Genomic DNA, 7,742 nt, shown 5'->3' on the forward strand with positions numbered 1-7,742 from the left:
CTTTTCACCAAAGATTTATTTTTGGTCTTGTCAGGCAGAATGTTTAGTGTACAGCAGAGTATCTGTTTCTAGTTAGGTAAAGTGTGAATTAATCAGAACTAGAGTAAGAATGTGTAACTGTAGCATGAAGTTTCACACTTCATCTTTCAGAGTAGCCTCTTTTGTTAGTCTCATTCAGAAAGAGCTGATATGCAGATGGTAACTGCTTCTCCAAAGACTTGTTTGCTGTAAGTACTGGTAATCAGATGTAATTTTATAACCTTCATTACAGGTAAATACTATAAATCCTCTCTGCAGTTCAACCTATGGATAATTTGAGTGAAAAAGACTTCATATAAAATCTGTCAATCTTCTATAGATGCTCTAAGTTCAATAAGCCAAAGAGTTGAAAATACTCAGTGTATTACAGACCAGAACTCTATTCATCACTTAATGTTTTATCAAGGTACTTCTTATCAGCAAATAAAGAAAACCAAAGATATTTAAGGTTACCTCAGCATATAGGCAAGCTTAGTTAGGCATTAATTATTCTGTCTTTTTCTTTATTTTTATGTTAACCAAATATAATACACTTCTCCAGAACCCAGTCTACATTCATGTGCTTCCCTTTGGCACAGTCACAATTGCTAGAGAACAGAAAATATCCTCTCTTCAAAATTTCTAGCCTAGCAGTAATATATCCCAAGATATCGTGGTAGAAAATTTGTCTCACAATTGAAAACTCCAACAATTTAAGCAAGGAAATCTCCAGAAAAACTGTGTAGAAATCAATACTTTATTTATTGATCTCAGTAGCAGAATCAATCCTTCATGGTTGTAGCAGTGCAGAAATGGGCTCAGGGTTTAAATGCTTCATATCCTTGAAGCCAGTACATGTAATTATGAATATGGTATTACAGATAATAATTTTCTTAAAAATTTGTACCTGTGGCTGTCTAAGGAAAGGAGTTTTTTAATATGAAAACCTTTTCATTCCATTTGCCTAGAAAGAGCTGGCAGACTGGTTTCAGGTTTTCCAAGTTGTTTTTTTTTCTTGCTTATGTCTGTAAACTGGATCCTGGAGAAAAAAACTATCATTTCTTAATTATGAATTTTACTAAATATGTTCTGGAAGATGAACATAAATGTGGAATTTAGTGTTACACTATGTGAATTGATTTTGTTTAACTGTACTGAGAACTAAGGAGCCATGGCTGGTGTAATGAGTGTATATGCAACCTTTGTGTTTTAAAAAAAAAAGAGCAAAAATTATGGGACTTGAAAACATCAAAACTTACAGAGGAAACCTTGAAAGCTGACTTACCATGCTAAGTGTGTTTCTAAGTTAGGACTCTGCCCTTCAGCTGCAACAGCAATGCCTGTTCTGCAGAACCTGGATCCAAAACTAAATACTCAATCTGCCCACAGTTACACTTGAGTACTTTCTTCATATTTAACAAATAAAAAGTATTCTCATCTTTCAGGATTTATCTAAGAAAATTGGGAATGTGTATGCTGTGTAGAACAGGGCATGTCAGTTGATTGGTTTTTAATAGTTCTGCTTTTGTAAGAGAAACCTAAAAAAAAAATCTACATATCACTTTCAGTAATTTCCTATATTAACTCTGCATTTTCTGTATAACTGATGAGATTTTTAACAGAAAAGGGTATCAAGAGATTGCTTTGCCTGGTTTTAATTATTCTTATAGTTCATTCTCTGGGTTTAATCCCATGCTTTAGACTATGAGCTTCATCTTCTTTGCTTTATTCAAATCAGGGCCCTCATCCTTTTTCTGTTTAAGCCAATGGGAGAATTAATTTGTATTTCAGTTTGCATAGTCAGGACAGACAAAATAAGCTTATTGTTTGTTTGTTTTTTAAATCTCCACAGTATTATTGTTCTAGAATGACAGAATTCTTAAATGGTTAAAACTCCCACTGGCAAATGGGTTTTTGGAAGATAACAAGTCACCTGCATAAGAGGTCCACTGTAACTCTCCATGAATCCAGTCTTAGCCTGCAGCTGAAGTCAGTTTACCTCTTTTTCCTTGCAAATGTGAATGACTTACCATTTGCTGCAGCCTGGGTGTACACAAGCATAGTTACCAAGGGCTGCTGGGTCTCAGTAAAACGTTACACTGAGCCACCTTGTAAGGCCTAAGACCAGGAGCTCTTGCTCATTTTATTTGTTAAATAAAGAAGTTCATGCAGGAAAAAGTCCATCTCCTAACATGGGGAACATTGGTAGGTTTGTAGGGCACTCCATGTTTAGCCCAAAATCCCATTCACACCAACCAAAGAGAGCTGCACAGATGTAACACTGGTGGTATTTCTCAGAAATCAATTTACTGACAGTATTCTCATAAAATTGAAAGGAGAATTACACTTAGTAATTGCTGCAGTGGTTCTTAGCTTGAACAGTTGTTACACACTGTACTGGTTGCTACAACTGCAGCTCTGCTAATACCAGGCAATTCTTAAAGCAGAGGGATTTGACTGTCTGCAGGAAATACTGAGCATCTTTCTATAATAACATTATATAACTATATTTTGGAACATGTGTTTCAAAAAATACTGTTCTTCAATACACGTTCAAACCCAAATTGCTTTCTGTTCATAGGGGCCCATATGAAAAGAACACAAATTCAATTTGGCTCAAATGTAAGTTTATTTCTTTGGAATTCCTCTGTATTTATGCTGAGACTAGTCCTAATTGACCCAAAAGGGATGTAAACAAGTGCTTAAGGTTTTGCTGTGTTGGGCCTTCTGGTTCCATTGCAAGTTGGGCTCCTTCAAAATAAGTGTTCTGGTTTTCATGGTTGCATATACCCACACAGCATCTGCCTGGGGTGTTTTCAGTGAAGACTGACTGTATATGAAAAACTGACTTATACAAATGTTGCTTTTTGATTGTTTGGTTTTTGGTTGGTTTGGTTTTTTTGTTGTGTTGTTTTTTTTTTTTTCTTAAGTTGTGAATGAATTGCCAGTGTAGGAGCCAGGTATGTATCTCATATTGTGGTGTTCTGGATCCTTTCACTCCGTGTGCCATTTTCTTCTAAGGGCAGCAATGGCTGACTGGCTAATGGAGGATGGAGCTGAATTGTATTAATTTTATATTTGTCTCAGGGGATCAGCTCTGTGAATTCCATTGCGTGAGGGAAGCTAATGTTTGCCCTGATTTGAATGTAACTTTTTAATGTCTTTTAAAAACTATTTTGTTTAATAATGTGGATTTGTTTTTCTTTTTTCTAGCATTCTAGTAAATGTTACCTAGTGTGTTGGTTCATTTTTCCCCTCCAGGGTTGTTTATATACTACCCCAAGGTCATGCCAAAAAGTAATAGAAGTTTAAATGCCAAATGTTTATGAAACTGCTGTCTAAATACTGATTGATTGCACAGTTGAAATAAAAGTTTTCCTTAGTAAAAATGCTACTTGCTGAATACTGTACTTCCAGTGTGTCTGAGGAGTGGCTCAAAACAAAGGAGTTGTAACTACAATTCCTCCTTTCAGGCTGAGCAGATAGGGAGATGATGGCACTTGAAGTCATAGAAAGAGGTAGAGAGTAAACTGCACATGCCTTATCATTGAAATTCATAGAACTTTCCCAAGCATGTATTCACTGTATCACTTATGTACCTGAATTATTCCCACCTAAAATCTCTGTGTCCCAGTGCTGTTGAACACCTGTGCATGATCTCTGCTTTGGTTTATTTTCATGGAGTGTGGAAGATGTGCTTCTCAGTGCAGTTGTTCTCCAAGGTCTGGAAAGCTGCTGACAAAGCTGCACTGCTGAGTTTTTCCCAGCATTTTTACACAGTTGAATGTGGTATTTCAGTGTATCAAACTATGAAAATGCAGTTGCTGTTGGTCAAAAGGCAAACTGTTGTTCTGACAAAGGACTGCGTTCTAGGTGGAAGTCAGTCAAGTCAAATTAGGAAATTATGTTCTGTAGGGATTAAAAGGTTTCTATTGGTAGCAGGTTGATCACTGAGTGCAATAGGAAAGCAACTGAAGACTTGGCCAGTCAGTTTAGAGTTAGGTACAGAGCTGGATTTAGGTAGTGGTGCCCATGCAAACAATGCACTACTGGAAATGAAACCACAGAAATTACTGCTGTTATCTACAGGGTCTTCAGGGAGACTAAAACCAAAACACCAACGGAATCTGAACTCTTGCAATACTCTGGTAGGTTTGACTTTGGTTTTTCATCTGTATTGTTCCCTGAAAGATTTGAACTCTTCTTCACTGACACTAAATAATACACTTAATGGACAAGGGAAGATATCTCACAGGTATTTCAAAGCTCTGAAATCATTGTCTTGGGAATTGGAGATTTGAAATACATGTTCACTAACTTTCTTCCGTGTCCAGGAAATTACTGTTTCTGTACATTTACTTCTTATTTTGACCCTTGGAAGAGGCATGTGGCTGTCACAGGTGCCCCTGAGAGGGCTCACTGTGTGCACCTCCAGGAGTCAAAGCCTTTCTGCTTTGTCAGCGTCTTGTGCTGATCAGTTGGGATGCTTGAATTCCACACTAGAATGATGATATCTGTCTTTCCTTTTGAATTCTCAGAAGGCAAAGGAAAGCCAAAAAGCCTCATCATGCTTCTTTACGAATCACAGCTGTTCTTACCTGCAGGGGCTGCTTATAGGCCAGTTTTGCCTAGCTTATATGACATTTATCCCTGGGAGTTTTAGAGCACCAGCTGTGGTGATTGTTTGTAAAACAAACTCTAATCCAAAATTTTTTATTCCTTGTGTTCAAATATAGGAACACTGAAATATAGTTATTGAGAGGTAATTGAGAAAATAAGACCAATGCTGAGAATATGATCAAGTATTTTAAGAGAGTGTTTGCAAAAAATTAATAAGTCCTAACTAGAGTAAATTAAATTAAAAAAAAATAAATAATTTCAAACAGCAGTCAGTCTTGGACTGTGTAGTGGTACAAAAGCTCTACCAGTGAAGTCCACCAGAGATGCTGCTCTTTCTCTAGGCGAGAACAGGAACCAACTGAAGTTCCCAGTTACGACATTGCTGGTTGGTGCAGGTTCATTTTACAGTCCAGAATCCTTATTCTCAGCAGCAATAAATAAACAGTAAAGCTCCATCTTTCAAGGAGTTACTATTGCAAAGGTAATAGCCCTGGTTTGTGATCTGATGCTGTGCTACCTGCCTGCAGTCTGCCACCAACCTGAATGTCTGAGCTTCAGACAGGGGAGTGCCATGGGCCATTTACACTGATCATCTTCGTCATCATGGCTGGGCTTCACGAACGAAGATTTGAGAAGGGCTCTACTCACGCTTGCTACAAGCGCGCTGATGGCTAAAAAGCCAATGTGAGATAGACAAATCCAATTGCAGAAGGTGCAGCAGAAAGACTCCCCAGGTGATATCAATGAGACGCGATTCTTTCTGCGTTGTCTTTTCTCCTCGAGAGTGATCCTGCGTGTGTTCTCAAAAGCAGCAGCAGCGTTATAGATGGTGTGTCTCCAGACCTCCCGATTGGAGGCCAGGGTAGACCAATGGTGATGATCGATATGGCCAAGGCTGAGGGATTGTTTCAGGCAGTCCTTGTATCTCCTCTTCGGGGCTCCTCTCTTGCGGCAGCCAGTGGCAAGTTCCCCATAGAGCACGATCTTAGGGAGGCGGTAGTCCTGCATCCTGGAGACGTGCCCTGCCCAGCGCAGCTGTGTCCTCAGCAGCATGGCCTCAATGCTCGTGACTGCTGCCTGTTCAAGGACAGACGTGTTGGTCAAATAATCCGTCCAGTGGATGTTTAGGATTGTACGGAGGCAGCGCTGATGGAAGCGTTCTAAGAGACGCTGGTAAATGACCCATGATTCAGATCCATATAAAAGAGTAGACAGTACAATGGCTCTGTAAACACTGATCTTTGTATTTTTCTTCAGGTGTTTGTTTCACCACACTCCTTTATGGAGTTTACCAAAAGCAGGGTGTTGAACGCTGCAGAGCTCCTGTGTGAGCGACGAGGGCGGCATCATCAGCGTAAAGCAGCTCATGGACAAGATGATTTAAGGTCTTAGTGTGGGCCTTCAGTTGCCTTAGGTTGAATAGGCTCCCATCGGTACGATATCGAATGTAGACACCGTTTTCATCATCGAGGTCTGCTGTAGCCCTTTGGAGCATCATGCTGAAGAAGACTGTGAATAAAGTTGGTGCGAGAACGCAGCCTTGCTTCACACCATTGGCTATTGGAAACGGCTCAGAAAGTGCATCGCCATATCTGACTTGACCATGCTGGTCCTCATGAAGCGAGATGATCATTTTAAGGAACTTGGGAGGACTGGCCACATTAATTGACATTACAGCAGTGTTGTTTCTTTGTTTAGTTTATCAGTGACATCAATCTACAGTCTTTGCTTATCTGTTTTTTGGATAGAAGGACCAGTGCCTTAGAATACGAAGGTCAGCTGGGGTAAGAATCTCCTTTGCACCTAAAGCCAAACTTCACACCTTGTTATATATGAAGACATCTGCTTTCCTTTAATTGATTCCTTAAGTTACTTCTCTGAACATTTACAAGTAAATCCAATTGGGTTTTCTGTAACTATTGTATTAGAACTTGGCTTCACCTTTTCCTTCCCACATAGTGAAGAAGATGGTATTTGAACCCCTTTCTCTCCACATACCTGCATGCTGGAGCCCCAGGTAAACACCTTCAGATTTGACAGAGACATCATATGGTTTCTACCTGAAAGTGGAGTGTAAGCTTTATTTCAATCCCATAGTTTAAATCTCATTTACACAGGAATGCACCATTAAGACATCCAGAAAATGCAAATAATTCAGAATCTAGCTGTGCCTTAGTGAAAGGGATCCCATGCATGGATATCTCTAGTCCACAGGATCTCCCTTGGCTGGCAATAGAGGCCTGGGGGGCTGACACACATTTGGCTGCCAGTTCTCTCCCACCAGCCTTGGGTGGGAATCTCCATTCGCCCTGCAAGAAGCAGCTGAGAGGGTTTTCTGGCAGTGCTGCCAAGTGGTCCACGTTCCTCAGGGTTTCACTGGAGAGAGGGCTCAAATGTCACTGGAAGTTGACCAAAATTCCAGGTGGGTCCAGAGAATGCTAGATACTGTAATCATCCCCAGTTTTGAAGGGTGAAAGTGAATTTCTGTGTGTGATGGAAGACAATGTTTTCTGTTATACTCCTCTGTGGGACATTTTGAATCAGTGCCCAGTACAGTGGATTCTACTTTAGTTGGAAATAGATTGGGGACTCCCCAGAGTTCATGTTAATAGAATGGTTTTGAATTTCCTTTTATCTGCATGGCAATACACTGGGAAAAAATGGTTTTTGTGAGTAAAGCAGCAGATTTCTGACTAGGCTGCCAGGCGATTGCACCACATGAAAGCAGGAAAAGTGTTGCATACACTGCAGCTCACTACAGCCTTTTAACAATTTGCATTTTTGGTGTGCTGATCTGGGAGGTTAACCCCTCTAGTTTGCTGAAATCTATCTCCAGGGAGCGAGTCTATGTTGCCTCCTCCCTTTTTGCAGTTTACAGACATACTAGCTTAAAACAATCCCACTGAACTACTTGCTCATAGCCTTCCCTATATTAGGTTATGCAATTGAAGTTGGAAGTAAGATAGTTTACAGCACAGACTGTAAAATAATGAAAAAAATCCACTAAAAATTATTCATGTTAGCAACCGTCATGCTTTGGAATAGATCCTGAATATTTAAAAGTCAGTAACAGCTTGCTCAGTCTCTACCAAATAAGAATCTGG

Source organism: Myiozetetes cayanensis, unplaced genomic scaffold (genome assembly GCF_022539395.1).
Source record: "Myiozetetes cayanensis isolate MyiCay16 unplaced genomic scaffold, myiCay2020 scf14, whole genome shotgun sequence".
Classification (NCBI taxonomy): Eukaryota; Metazoa; Chordata; class Aves; order Passeriformes; family Tyrannidae; genus Myiozetetes; species Myiozetetes cayanensis.